This window comes from Mauremys mutica, chromosome 2 (genome assembly GCF_020497125.1).
Source record: "Mauremys mutica isolate MM-2020 ecotype Southern chromosome 2, ASM2049712v1, whole genome shotgun sequence".
Classification (NCBI taxonomy): domain Eukaryota; kingdom Metazoa; phylum Chordata; order Testudines; family Geoemydidae; genus Mauremys; species Mauremys mutica.
In genome coordinates this window covers 286375299-286389791 of record NC_059073.1, presented here as the reverse complement: position 1 = coordinate 286389791, position 14493 = coordinate 286375299, and the positions used below count along the sequence as shown (strand labels likewise).

Here is a 14493-nt window from a genome sequence, read left to right as displayed (position 1 = left end):
AGATTAACCCTGTATGCATGGGTTTGCACTAGAAGGTGTTCAATGTGTATGCCCTGAAAAATATGAAAATGAGGGTTGCGTTACGGTTGAATTTTGAAATTTCAAAACCCATCCCATACTAAAAAAAAAAACCTATTTGACAGTAAATAAGGTATTTCCATTATTGTCACCTCCCACCCTTCTCTTTTTTATTACATTAAGGTTTTTTGGTTTTGGAATTTCACAGGTTTTGTTAATCATTTTTTTATTATTATTTTGGGTAGGAAAAGTTCTAAAATGTTAAATAAATGCAGTTAAATCTCCAGATTATTTTAAAAAGCCAACAATGGCTCCCGTGAAGCCCTGCCTCATTTTGTGCACACTGAACAAGACCTACATGTTCCCTAGGCCATCATATCCCTGCATTCCTAACACAGCTTACCTTCACTCCAAACGGTGGTGAAAAAGTGAGGAGAAGTCATTGCAAATTAAATATCAAACTCAAGACTAGAATTTAGGTTACCTGGTGCTGTAACCTGTGTCTAAAACCAGTAGGAAATGCTACCTTCCAGCCAAGCCACTGAACATCACTGTGCCATGGGTACCCCACCAGAAAAAAATATTTGGCTATCAATCGTGCTTTATACTCACATCATGCTGTTCCATCTTCAGATCTCAAAGCACTTTATAAAGACAGGTAATTAGATTCAAAGCTTTTTGAGCCAGGGACTGTCTTTTTGTTTTGTGTTTGTATAGCACTTACCCCATGACCATGGTGCCCGTGTGCTATAGTAATACAAATAATAACCATTCTGCATTTGGGTTAAAAGAGCAGATACCTGAACCAATTTTTGTGAGCTTCACTATGGACTGATATATACTTGCCCAACATTTAACAAGCTTTGGAGCTAATCCTGAAGCATTTGCATACGAACTGTATGCCAGAAAAGTAGAACAGAAGAAATACTATAGAAGCAATGGCACAGTTACCACCAGCTACCGGTGGGAGAGAACGTTAGATTTCTAGCACAAAGTAGACGACAACCTGGCAAAGGAATCGGACGGACCATTCACACCAAATTCAGGTGTTGTAACCACGCCGGAAAGTCAGTTCTACTTTTTGGGTGTAGTGCACAGGTAGTTGGGTCATGTTAATGGCTTGTGAGGAAGTCAGTGTGGATGGTCTGGTGGTCCCTACTGGCCTTAAACGGGATTCTAAACTTCACTCATGGAGAACAGATAGGATTCATGAAGGAGAGAGTTGCACCAAATAAATTTGTGAGCTCCTTTGAGGAACCATCTTGCTCTTGCTTTCTCTTTGGATCAGGAAGAGACATGTGTAAGGCCTGGTCTACACTAGGACTTTAATTCGAATTTAGCAGCGTTAATTCGAATTAACCGTGCACCCGTCCACACCAGGAAGCCATTTAATTCGACATAGAGGGCTCTTTAGTTCAAATTCTGTACTCCTCCCCGACGAGGGGAGTAGCGCTAAATTCGACATGGCTATGTCGAATTAGGCTAGGTGTGGATGCAAATCGAACTTAGTAGCTCCGGGAGCTATCCCACAGTGCACCACTCTGTTGACGCTCTGGACAGCAGTCCGAGCTTCGATGTTCTGACCAGCCACACAGGAAAAGCCCTGGGAAAATTTGAATTCCTTTTCCTGTCTGGACAGTTTGAATTTCATTTCGTGGTTGGACATCGGGGCGAGCTCAGCAGCACCGGCAGCAATGCAGAGCTCTCCAGCAGAGGAGTTCATGTAATCTCTGAATAGAAAGAGGGACCCAGCATAGACTGACCGGGAAGTCTTGGATCTGATCACTGTGTGGGGCGATGAGTCTGTGCTTTCGGAGCTGCGCTCCAAAAAACGGAATGCAAAGACCTACGAGAAGGTCTCCAAAGCCATGAGAGACAGAGGATACAGGTGGAATGCAACGCAGCGCCGCGTGAAAAATCAAGGACCCCAGACAAGGCTACCAAAAAATCAAAGCGGCAAACGGACGCTATGGAGCCTGCCACCACTGCCCCACCAGTGACCATGGACTCTGACGATGGGACAGTGTCGACGGCCAGTTCCTCGGCGATGTTCGTGGACGGGGAAGATGAGGAAGGGTTTGTGGAGGACGAGGCAGGCGACAGCGCTTACAACGCTGGTTTCCCTGACAGCCAGGATCTCTTCATCACCCTCACGGAGATCCCCTACCAACCCTCCCCGGCCGTTAACCCGGACCCTGAATCAGGGGAAGGATCACTCGGTAAGTGCTTTAAACATGTAAACTTTTATTCTTAATATAACAGGAATCTGAAGTATGTGAAAAGGAGGTCTCTATATATATGGGGATAAATCAGAAATCCTCCTGGGAGATCTCCACGAAGCTCTCCTGGAGGTAATCGAAAAGCCTCCGCAGGAGGTTCCTGGGGAGAGATGCCTTATTGGGTGCTCCGTGGTAGCATACTTTTCCGCGCCAGGCTTTCATGAGGTACTCAGGGAGCATTGCCTCCCCGAGCACGGCTGCATAGGCCCCTGGTTTGTGCTGGCTTTCACGCAGCATGCGCTCTCTATCTCCTTCAGTGACCCTCCTCAGGGTGATCTCGCTTGGCGACTCCTGCATCTAATTAGGAAAATTACCATAATGTTACGCCTGGTCCAAAGTATTTTAAAAAAATCTCCGGACAGACGGCGTAGCAGAGAGTCAGCACGCTGCTGCGTGACAAGCGTAACGGGAAGCCAAAGAATCAAATGGACGCTTATGGAGGGAAGGAGGGGGGGGGGGGCTGAGTACGCAAGCTATCCCACAGTTCCCGCTGTGTCCGAAAATCATTTGCATTCTTGGCTGAGCTCCAAATGCTTCTAGGGTCAAACACAGGGTCCGCGGTGGTTCAGGGCATAGCTCGTCAATGTACAGCCACCCCCCACCCCCAGAAGGAAAAGGGAAAGAAATCGTCTCTTGACTCTTGTAAATGTCACCCTATGTGTACTGAATGCTGCTGGTAGACGCCATGCTGCGGCACGCTACGGTAGCATCCTCGCCCCCCTTCCCCCGCCTCATGGGTGACTGATGGTGCAAAACGACTGGTACCCATCCTCATCATCAGCCTTGCGGTAGATGATGTAGTGCAATAGGACTGCTACCTGTCCTCATCATCAGCCCATAAGTAGACGGCCTGCTAACCGTCTTCATCATAGCAACAGGGGGCTGAGCTCCATCAGCCCCCGCCCTTCATGTGTAAAGAAAAGATTCTGTAATGCCTGGACTATCATAGCAGCTGGAGGCTGCCTTACCCTCATTTCATTTCCCTAACAAGTCACTGTTTCTTATTCCTGCATTCCTTATTACTTCAGCATACAAATGGGGGGACACTACAACGGTAGCCCAGGAAGGCTGGAGGAGGAGGGAAGCAACAGGTAGGGTTGTTGCAGGGGCACCCCCTGTGAATGGCATGCAGCTCATCATTCCTGTGGGATCTGACACAGAGCGGCTGTGCTCTGTAGTTCTCTGATACACTAAAACCCTAGTACAGTTGCCCCATATTCTAGGCGGGACTGTTTCTATTTTTAGATACCATAAAGGAGGGATTGACTCGGGGATTCATTCCCAGTTTTGTCTTTTGTGCCCCCGGCCGATCTCGGCCAGGGGCACCTATGACAGCAGCAGAAGGTGTAGTGCAATAGGACAGCTACCCGTCATCACCTTGCCAATTTACATTAGCATGGTTGATGGTGCAATATGGCTGATAACCATCTCTGCTGTCATGCAAAAGCAAATGAATGCTGCTGTGTAGCGCTGCTGAATCGCCTCTGTCCGCGGCATCTAGTACACATACGGTGACAGTGACAAAAGGCAAAACAGGCTCCATGGTTGCCACGCTATGGCGTATGCCAGGGCAATCCAGGGAAAACGGGCTCGAAATGATTGTCTGGCATTGCTTTCCCGGAGGAAGGAATGACTGACTACATTTACCCAGAACCACCCGCGACAATGAAATTTGCACCATCACGCACTGGGATCTCAACCCAGAAGTGCAAGGGTCGGGGGACACTGCGATGGGGTAGAACAGGGGCAGAGTTTATGCTTTCCGGATTGCCTGCTGCAGGAGTGCGGACGAGATAGGTGCTGTGCATGCTGTTGTTCACAGACACAGACTAGACTGTGTTCATTGTTTGCAGAAATGTATCTTTGCAAGGAATTCACTCCCTCTTTCCCATCACACAGCTTCGACTGTCTCCAGACCTGCCACAGCATCCCCCTCACAGAGGCTGGCAAAGATTAGGCGGCGAAAGAGAAAGACACGGGACGAGATGATCGCTGAAGTTATGGGGTGCTCCCGAGCCGAGGCGGACCAGCAGAGCCAGTGGAGGGAGACCCTCTCTCAGCAGCAGCGCTCACACAGCGAACGGGAGGAGAGGTGGCGTGAGGAAGACAAGCAGGCGACTCAAACGCTGCTTGGACTAATGAGGGAGCAAATGGACACGCTCCGGCGCCTTGTGGATGTTCTGCAGGACCGCAGCCAGGAGGACAGAGCCCCCCCACAGTGTATCTGCAACCGCCCTCCCCCGCCACAAAGTCCCATACCTCCCGTCACCCAAAGTAACCAGAAGGAGTGGCGCCAGGGCCCGTGAAAATTGTCACTGCACCCCAGCAGAGTGCTCAAGTACCCAAAAGCTCTCATACCCTAATTTTTGAGAAGTCCTTCCCTTCCTGACTCACTCTAGCCCCAATCCCAGTTTCATCCCCTGACTGTCTGGTTAATTATTAAAAATACTTTGCTGTTAATTACTGTTTCCGTCATGCTTTTTTACACAACGCTGCGTTTGAAGGGGTGGGTGGGGAAGGGGGTAGGATATTGCATAGGACAGTCACCTTTAGCAGGGTACAGAGACGGGGGCAGGATCAGCAGCAGGTCACACACACAGTGCAGTCAGTACGGACCCTGGTCGGTATGGGAGGTGGTTTGCAGGTTCTGTGTGGGTGGGGGGGGGTGTACGTGACTTTGTAGCGGGGGAGCGGGGTTACAGATCTCATGCAACGGTCCCTGTCCTGGACCACAGAGCCACGCAGCAGAGGAATCTGTATCCGTCCTCCCCCGCCACAAGGCCACATAGCCCCCGCACACAGAGTCCCAAAAAGGAGGGATGGCAGGCTCCGTTGAAACAACCAGTCCGGCACTGCAGACCGCTCTGGGAGAAGGAGCCTGTCATTCCTCGAGTTTAGAGGTGGTCTTTACATCACCGCACACCCTACCCAGCACAGTCTGCATCCCAGTTTCAACCCTTTCACGAAAAGTCATGAATAAAGAAACCTTTGTTAAGTAATAATGGGACATGTATTTTATTTTTACACGTGTGCTGGAAGTGGGGGTAACGGGGTGAACGGGGTATGTAACCGAAGAGGAGAGTCAACAGTAACTGGGTAAAGAAACAGGGGCAGGTTCAGCTTCTCTGTAAAGAAACTGAACAGTCACAGGTCACGCTGCTCGCTGGTATTTGAAGAGTTCCTTGTCGCTGTCCCAGACGCCTGTATAGGGCTTCATGAGCAAGTGCATTAGCGGGCAGGCTGGGTCCCCGAGGATGACTATAGGCATCTGCACATCCACAACAGTTATTTCGTGGTCCGGGAAGAAACTACCTTCCTGCAGGCGTCTAAACAGAGCAGAGTTCCTGAAAACATGCGCGTCTTGAACTTTGCCTGGCCACCCGACGTTGATGTTGGTAAAACGTCCCCCATGGTCCACCAGTGCTCGCAGCACCATTGAAAAGTAGCCCGATTTCTCAGCAGCTGACTGTGGAAGAGGTGGACGATAAAGTGCGAGGAGTTGACAACGGCCATAACTGCCACGGGCTCCGTGCTCGCAGTGCTGTGGTGTCCGTGCTGTCACTGAGCAGAAAAGTGCACGAACAGATTGCCCGCAGGCGCTTTCTGGGAGGGAGGGAGGGAGGCGTGATTGACGGTTCAATGATGACAGTTACCCAAAACCACCCTCGACACATTTTTTCCCCCAGCGGGCATTGGGGGGAAATCCCAGAATTCCAATGGGCAGCGGGGAGTGCGGGAACTGTGGGATAGCTTCCCACAGTGCACCGCTTCCAAATTCGACGCTGGCCCCGTTACTGTGGACTCACACAGTCAAATTAGTGTTTTTAGTGTGGATACACAAATTCGACTTCATAAGGTCGATTCCACAAATTCGACTTAAGTTGATTCGAAATAGTCTTGTAGTGTAGACATACCCTTAGAGACTAACAAATTTATTTCAGCATGAGCTTTCGTGGGCTACAGCTCACTTCTTCGGATGCATAATAATAAAACTGCATCAGTATAGAGGTGTAACATGATGGTCAACAGAGATGGCACCAACCCTCCTGTAAAACAAGGGATTTATTCTGCTTCTTATTGGCTAATCTGAGGAGCCGGGTGGGGAAAAGGCAGAGCTCTCTCTCCCACCCCACTGTGCTGGCTAACACAACTCAGCTAGCCTAAAGATGGCTTGTGATTTGCAGCTGGTATAGGCACTTGCAAGTTACTACCCCACTCTGGGGCAAAGGGAAAGCAATGGAATGTGGCCCAGAGAGGTGTCGCCAAGGCACAATGCCTCCGCTGCAGCTCCCGTGCTGAAATCAGGACCCCACTGAAGTCAACGGCGCCAAGATTTCACCTCTGGACTGGGGCAACTTAAGCACCTCCCCTCGTTCAGGGTTGTGCCTAATGACACAATCTAGCTCAGACGCCATGAACCGGAGCCCTACTCTGGCACCTTTACTCAGACTGAGTAGTACCTTCTTCCTCTTCATATCAACAAGACAGCTTGCAGAGTCACGTACTCCTCCGGGAGAGGATGTGTGGCAGAACTGGGCCCTGTATCAGAGAACTGAAAAATAAAAATCCATTCCATGTTTTATTTTTCAGTCACTTGACAGTATGTATATAAACCAGGAGGACTTTTCTCACTATCCATCAGTCCCATTCAACATTTACCGGAGACTAAAAATAACAGTCAGTAAATTACAATGATCAATTAATTTCCAGGAACTGAGCACCTTTCATCCAAAGTTCTCAAAGCGGTACCAAAATGCTATTTTGATTGTCGTTTCATAATGATTAGAGCACTGGACTGGACCTCAGAAGACCTCAGTTCTAGTCCCAGCTCTGTCATTGGCCAGCTGGGTGATGTTGGGTAAGCCACTTCACCTCCCCTGGCTTTAGTTTCCCCATCTGTAAAATGGGGATAATGCTAATGACCTCCTTTTTTAATTTAAATACATACCAAAAAATAATTAAGCAATTTCTGTCATAAGGAAAAAGTTTAAGAGTTACATAAACAATCTAGATTTGTTAGGATTTTTTTAAACAGCATTTATAAAATCACCTGTTTTAAATAGAAGTTTTCACACTTTCAAAAATGATTTTTTTAAATGCACCCTAAAGTAATATCATGTCAAACATTTTTTAAAAAAATGTATTTTGTAAAGTAACATCATGTCTGAATAGTTTCAACTGAGATTCATAATATATGCCCTAAAAAAAAGAATTATAATGGAAAAATTGTCACACACTTATTTACCCACGGTGGGGCAAATGGTATCACTGAAATGAAGTGGTAATCACATTGATTTGCAAAGCAATAATCTGGCTTCTGAGTGGAGAAACTAAGATTCTAAAGGCTGAGTAGCTCACCCTGAGAAGGCAACTGTATTAGAATAACTCAGATGGATAGTACTATTATCACAGACTCAGAGCAGCAAAACGCTGGAAGGGTACTATTAGCTCCATCCCTGTATCTGTGCATGATTGTTTCCCACATTATATTCTCCGGCACATTATCCATTCTAGTTTCAACTGTCTTGAACAAAGGACTTCCACACCATCCTTTGGGAGATGGGACAATCCAACCCCTGATCGTGAGATATACATTGGAATTATTAAAAACATATGGTGCTGATTCCGATCGTCTTGTCTCTCCATGTAGCCTCACCCACATACATGTTTAAGGTATTACAGCACATGAATAAGGGCTTGGGAATCTGGCCCCTAGTAACTTTAAAAATGTTTCTTGAGGGTTTAAGTTTTGTCATTATGCAAATGTCCAAGCAAGGACAGCTTGCTAGAAGATTTCATAAAGCGAGATAGCAACATTTATTAGAGCTAATCAGAAAATGACCGAACAAAAAACAAACAAGAAAACAGAAAAAGGTGAAATATCTGCCAAAAATGTATGAATGTCTTACCCCCCCTCATTTCTCCAATCGGCTCTAACTGGCATCCAAAGGGACACGCAGCTTTGCAGCCAGTCACAGCAGATGAGCGAATGCCCATGTCTAGTATGTGTGGTGTACAGCTACCAAACACACTCAGGTTCAAAGGATTCCTTTGAAGTGCTGCATGTTAAAGTAAGAGGGAATTGTAAAGCTCTCTCAAGGGATGCTGAGCTTCATTAAATATCAGAATAAAGGTCAGGGGGAATTAAGGAACTCAGAGTCGTAAATTTAGTCAGTGGTGTGGCAACTGTCCTGGCCTATATGCAGGGTTGCTGGAACAATTTTTGCAGTGGGGGTGCTGAAGGTGGAAACCATGTATTTGGATTGTTATTACGACTTCAAGCCACGGGGTGTGGCAGCACCCCCAATACCCCTAGTTCCAGCACCTACGCCTGTATTTTGCCACAAAGGATGACTTTAAAAGTGAGGTAAGGACAAGGAGAAAGACACCCACATTTGTGTGACATCACTGACTTCAGTGGCGTGGTTGCTCCAGATTTGCACTGGGGTAAAAGGTCACTCCATTCCTAGTGAGATGCCAATGGGCATTGGATCAGGCCCTAACTGAGAGGAGAATCACACCCTTCATGCCTAAAATGATAATACAGGATGTTCAGATTTAAACAGCAATGGGGCACAGGCAGTAAACATAAGAGGGCATTAGCCGTTGGGAGAATACTCCTTGCTGACTTTAAGCATAAATGACTTGTCGCACATGAACTCTAGGGGCCATATCTTCAGCTGGGATAAATCCAAGTAAGAGAAGTCCAAGGAGCTACATTGATTTACACCAGCTAAGGATCTACCCCACTGAATGCACTTTGGTTTAAATCAGTCGTAACTGTAAAATCTGACCTGTTCTAGGAAGACTTCCACCTAGACTGTAGATCAGATAAGAATTACAGTACGTTACCTGCCTTGGATTGACTTTGACTTTTCTCTGTTCCTCAACTTTAAGAACCGGGTTTTATTAAAAGAAAATTTTGGAGTTAGACTTACTTTGTGCTAAGTGCTCAGAGGGAATTTAAAAAATAACCCAATCCTCTGTATTCAGATGAGGTGGTATCAGGTCCCTTGCTGGAACACATGATCACAGGCAGAGGCACAGGAAAACCATCCCCAAAACACTGTCCCCAGAATGCTGGCTGCCATGAGCTGGGATGAGAAAAGCCTGAATACAAAGAGAGCAGTCAGGAACCAGGGGATGAAAGTGGCCAGTAGAGTATTCCACAATCTCAGAGATATTGCTGTTTGGAAGGTTCCCCTTCACTTTTCATGTAATTGTTCCTAATTGTAATGTCACCCCAACCCTTCCAATTATTCGTCCTGGTAGCATCCTGAACAATTCCTCTCCTGTCTTGGTGTTTACACCCTCCAGATATGTGCAGAGTAGAGCACTTCTAGATGGCTACGTGCGGCTGTAAATCTGTAGTGCAAATGGCAGATATTAAATGCATTAGGGAAAAGGTACACTTTAGGTGTTGTGTTGTCAAGGAATGATGGAACATCAGAGCCTGATTAGCCACTGTGTATTCCGTTATTTACAGAGCAGCCCTATTCAAAGAGAAATCAACTGGACCAGCAGGCTTTCCTTCTGCTTAGCCAAGAGAACCGATCCAGTGATCTAACCGTCGATTCAGTTCAAGCAGCAATCCTGCTCACTGCAACACATTTAAAGCATGTGCACGTTCACATTAATAAACAGAACAAAAAGCCTTCCATGCCATGTCCTCAAAAGTGATTGCCAGTGACAACAGATCAATTCTATTTGACCTTCAGTTTCAATACATCAACAATTGCAGCCCTCAGCCAAACAGAGGCAAAAAACTGAACGGTAGCTAAGATACGGACAGAAAAATTTCAGTCCATGTCTTATCATTATGCCCCTAATTCAAGAAGGATGTTGGTCAGTTGGAGAGGGTTCAGAGAAGAGCCGTGAGAATGATTATATGATTAGAAAAAAAATGCCTTATAATGATTGAGTTCTTCTGGGTCTATCTATTTAGCTTAACAAAGAGAAATGTAAAGGGTGACTTGATTATAGTCTGTAAGAACCTACACGGGGAACAAATATTTAATAATAGGCTCTTCAGATTATCACAGAAAAGAATAACACAGTCCAATGGCTGGAAGTTGAAGCTAGACAAACTCAATCTGAAATAAGTTATCCATTTTTAATGGCGAGAGTAATTAAGCATTGGAACAGTTTACCAAGGGTCATGGTGGATTCTCCAACTCTGATCATTTTTAAATCAAGATGGGCTGTTTTTCTAAAAGATCTGCTCTAGGAAGTTCTACAGCCTGTGTTGTACAAGTGGTAAGTATCACAATGGCCCCTTATGGCTTTGGAATCTACAAATCATTACATCAAATGATGTTCTTCAGTTCTTCATCAGAATGTAACTGTTTTGTTATGTCCGTCCACTGGGAAACTTCTGTGAAGCACAAAGCTTCCAGGAGTGAATTTTTGCATTATATGAACACGAAAGCCTGCCAAAAGTAGTCTCTCTGTGTATTTATAGCTATATCAGGTTAAGGAGTTCACTCTCCCAGTCCAGCTGACAGTAATAATATACAGCAAGCATCTATTTACTTTAAAAAAAAATTATGTTCCCATCAATTGTTTCCCCAATTTTATCCAGTCTATGATGTATAGGACTGCAGAAGGCAGACTGAGGCGTATCTAAACAGAGTAACACACAAAAAAAGCCATGTATGTGTACTTTGTCAGATTTAAAATAACCTGCTTCAATCAATTTATAGATGGATACAACTGTACAACATATGCCTTGTATAAGCAACCACAAAGGATATTAAAATATTATAAAGGTATTTACAATTTGACTATGCTTGGATTGATTTTTGTCTGGTGGTTGTATCTGCAATGATACCCCCCATATGTTTTGCAAGTGAAGGGCCAGATTCTGTTCTCACCCCAGCTTAAACCCAGAGGAAATCCACTGTCTTCAGAGGAGTTCCTTCACATGTCCACACCCTAGCGAGATGTGCATCTGGCTACAAATATCAACATGTAACTAAAAAAGAAATCTACACACCTCTCCTAATACTATAGCTATATCTCCACACATTAAGTATTCTCTGCTATTGATGTAAACCATAAGATTCCAGTACAACCACAGCTCCAAACACTGCACATGACAGGTACACAGCACAGCAGAGCAGTAAGATGAGAAGTCCTGTTTGTTAGCTCTTTTCTGAGTCCCTTTAATGTGCTTTGCATAGAGATGGAAATATTGGAACAAGCTGTTCAAATACGGATAAGAGAAAGCCCCCCACCCCGCGCGCACACACACACACACTACGATACAAGAATTGAGATTTTAGCTACTACTTCATAGTAAAACCAGAGAAGTCTCGCTAACCCTCTTTGGCGCATTGGTAGAAGGGCGACTCAGAGTTGCTGCGGCAGGTGACCGAAGATGCAGAACTGTGCAAGGGAGTAGCTGAGCCAGAAAAATACCAATCGCAGCTCTGGGTCTGTTAGCAATCAGGTTTTATTTACCAGCCATATTGCATTAAAACCAGACGTGAGCCACATACCAACAACACGTTAGCCTGTTCCCAGCTGTTTGTTTTTAAAGAAAAAAAAACCCACCACCACCCCACAGCTGCATGCAGTGGTTGCTGGCGGCAGAAAGACGTTTGTGTGTGATTCCCATCCAGGAGCTGGGAAAAGCGAGCAAATCAGTGTCACTCCTGCAACACAACACAATTCATGTGACCGCTTCCTTTACCGCTTCCCTGTTGTCCTTCACGCACTACAATAAAGGCACCGACTCGGTCGAGTCAGGGTTCAACTAAAGCATGGCACGGTTAGCTCTCAGCTGCCAGCCAGTCTCCAGCTAAGCGCTGAGCCCCAGCCAGCGAGGGGAGAAAATGCACTGCGAGCAAGTACAATGCGCGCCGGCAGGAAGAGGGAGCAGAGCTTACCATGGCAGCAAGGATCCGTCCCAGTATTGGAGATGCATTCTTCACCTTCCCAGGTGAGCAAGGCAAGGCGGGGGGAGAAGGCTGAAGGCAACTGCAGTGGCGATCTGCTTGAATCGAGGAGGTGGTTGAGCAATCCAAGAGATGCAATGGACCAGAGGGAGCTAGGCTGCCCCTACACACACGGTCTGATTGCTCCAAAAGGAATTAAAAATCCCTCCCTAGTGCTGCCTCGCGTCTCCGGGCGGCCCCTGCACGAGGCATTGGCGCGGTCTGTGCCGTGAAGGAATTTCCCATTGCTACATCGCCGGGGGCGGGGGGGGGGAGAGGTGGGCTGCAAACTTTTATTTTTTTAATCAAGTCATTAATTTGCGCTTGGAGGAGCGGGGGGAAGGGCAGGGCGAGGGGGCTGGATCAGATGCACAGCCCGCGCTCCCCTGGGTGTGAGTCTCATGCCCAGACAATGCGCTGCGAAGAGGAGAGCCGGTCCTGCAGAGAAATGCAAACACTCCCCCCCCCCCCCGCAGCTCCAGACAAGTGCCTGAGAAAAGGAAAGGGGGGAGGGCACTGAGCCAGTCCCCTCCCCTTGGCTAGCCTCATTACTATGGAAGGAGGAGGGGGGCGAATGAGAAAGAAGGGTGGGAGGGGTTTATCCAAATCAGGTTCCTTAAATCAAAGTCTTCTCTCCCCCCCCCTTTTTCCCAAGCCCCCTCTCCGCTGCCCCCCGGATTCTGCAAGCGAGCGACAAGGCGCTGGTGTCCGCGGATGCAGCGTGGCATCGCTGCAGGGCGTGGGACCAGGGTGGGCGTGAAGAGGCGTAGAAGTGTAGCAGGAAAGGTGGGGCTGTGCATTGCACAGAGAGCCCTGCAGAGGGTTTCATCGAGGGGGCAGCGACTTGCCAAGGCGCTTCCAGGCAGGGTGCCGGGCTCAGGGAGGGGATGCAGCAGCCTCTGATTCTTTCAGCCACCTTGGGAGGGAGGGGAACTGCATGAACACAGCCGCCGCCAGACCGGACTTGTGGCTCCACAGCTGCTCCGGTGCAGGGAAACACGCCCGCTGGAGAGAGGGTGGGATTGGGCAAAGGATGGAAGTAGCCGGTGCCCAGAGGGGGGATGCCCAGCTAGATACTTTGCCCCCGTCCCTAGAGGAAACGGGGGCAAAGTCCCCTGGGAGAATAACAGTCTCCCTGGGAGAATAACAGTCTCCCTGGGAGAATAACATGACGGGGAAAGGAGTCGAGGAAAGCTGGCTGTATTTCAAAGAAACCTTATTGAGGTTGCAGGAACAAACCATCCCGATGTGTAGGAAGAGAAGTAAATATGGCAGGCGACCAGCTTGGCTTAACAGTGAAATCCTTGCTCGTCTTAAACACAAAAGAACAGCTTACAAGAAGTGGAAGATTGGACAAATAACCAGGGAGGAGTATAAAAGTATTGTTCAGGCATGCAGGAGTGAAATCAGGAAGGCCAAATCACACTTCGAGTTGCAGCTAGCCGGAGATGTTAGGAGTAACAAGAAGGGTTTCTTTAGGTATGTTAGCAACAGGAAGAAAGTCAAGGAAAGTGTGGGCCCCTTGCTGAATGAGGGAGGGAACCTAGTGACAGAGGATGTGGAGAAAGCTAGTGTACTCAATGCTTTTTTTGCCTCTGTCTTCACAGACAAGGTCAGCTCCCAGACAGCTGCACTCTGCAGCACGGTATGGGGAGGAGGTGACCAGCTCTCTGTGGAGAAAGAAGTAGTTCGGGGCTATTTAGGAAAGCTGGACGAGCACAAGTCCATGGGGCCGGATGCGCTGCATCCGAGGGTGCTAAAGGAGTTGGCCGATGAGATTGCAGAGCCATTGGCCATTATCTTTGAAAAATCATGGCGATCGGGGGAGGTCCCGGATGACTGGAAAAAAGCTAATGTAGTGCCCATCTTTAAAAAAGGGAAGAAGGAAGATCCAGGGAACTACAGGCCAGTCAGTCTCACCTCAGTCCCTGGAAAAATCATGGAACAGGTCCTCAAGGAATCAATCCTGAACCACTTAAAGGAGGAGAAAGTGATCAGGAACAGTCAGCATGGATTCACCAAGGGCAAGTCATGCCTGACTAACCTAATTGCCTTCTATGACGAGATAACCGGCTCTGTGGATGAGGGGAAAGCAGTGGATGTACTATTTCTGGATTTTAGCAAAGCTTTTGATACAGTCTCCCACAGTATTCTTGCCAGCAAGTTAAAGAAGTCTGGGCTGGATGAATGGACGGTAAGGTGGATAGAAAACTGGCTAGATGGTCGGGCTCAACGGGTAGTGATCAATGGTTCCATGT

General features: G+C 47.3%; 1 protein-coding gene across 1 annotated transcript in view; it reads right to left on the bottom strand.

The window, feature by feature from the left end:
- Positions 1 to 12478, bottom strand: part of ADCYAP1R1 (ADCYAP receptor type I) — a 190483-nt gene extending 178005 nt beyond the window's left edge. The window contains exon 1 of the mRNA XM_045006930.1: positions 12188 to 12478. The gene's annotated coding sequence lies outside the window, so the exon portion shown is untranslated. The remainder of the gene's footprint in view (positions 1 to 12187) is intronic.
- Between the last annotated feature and the right edge of the window lie 2015 nt (positions 12479 to 14493).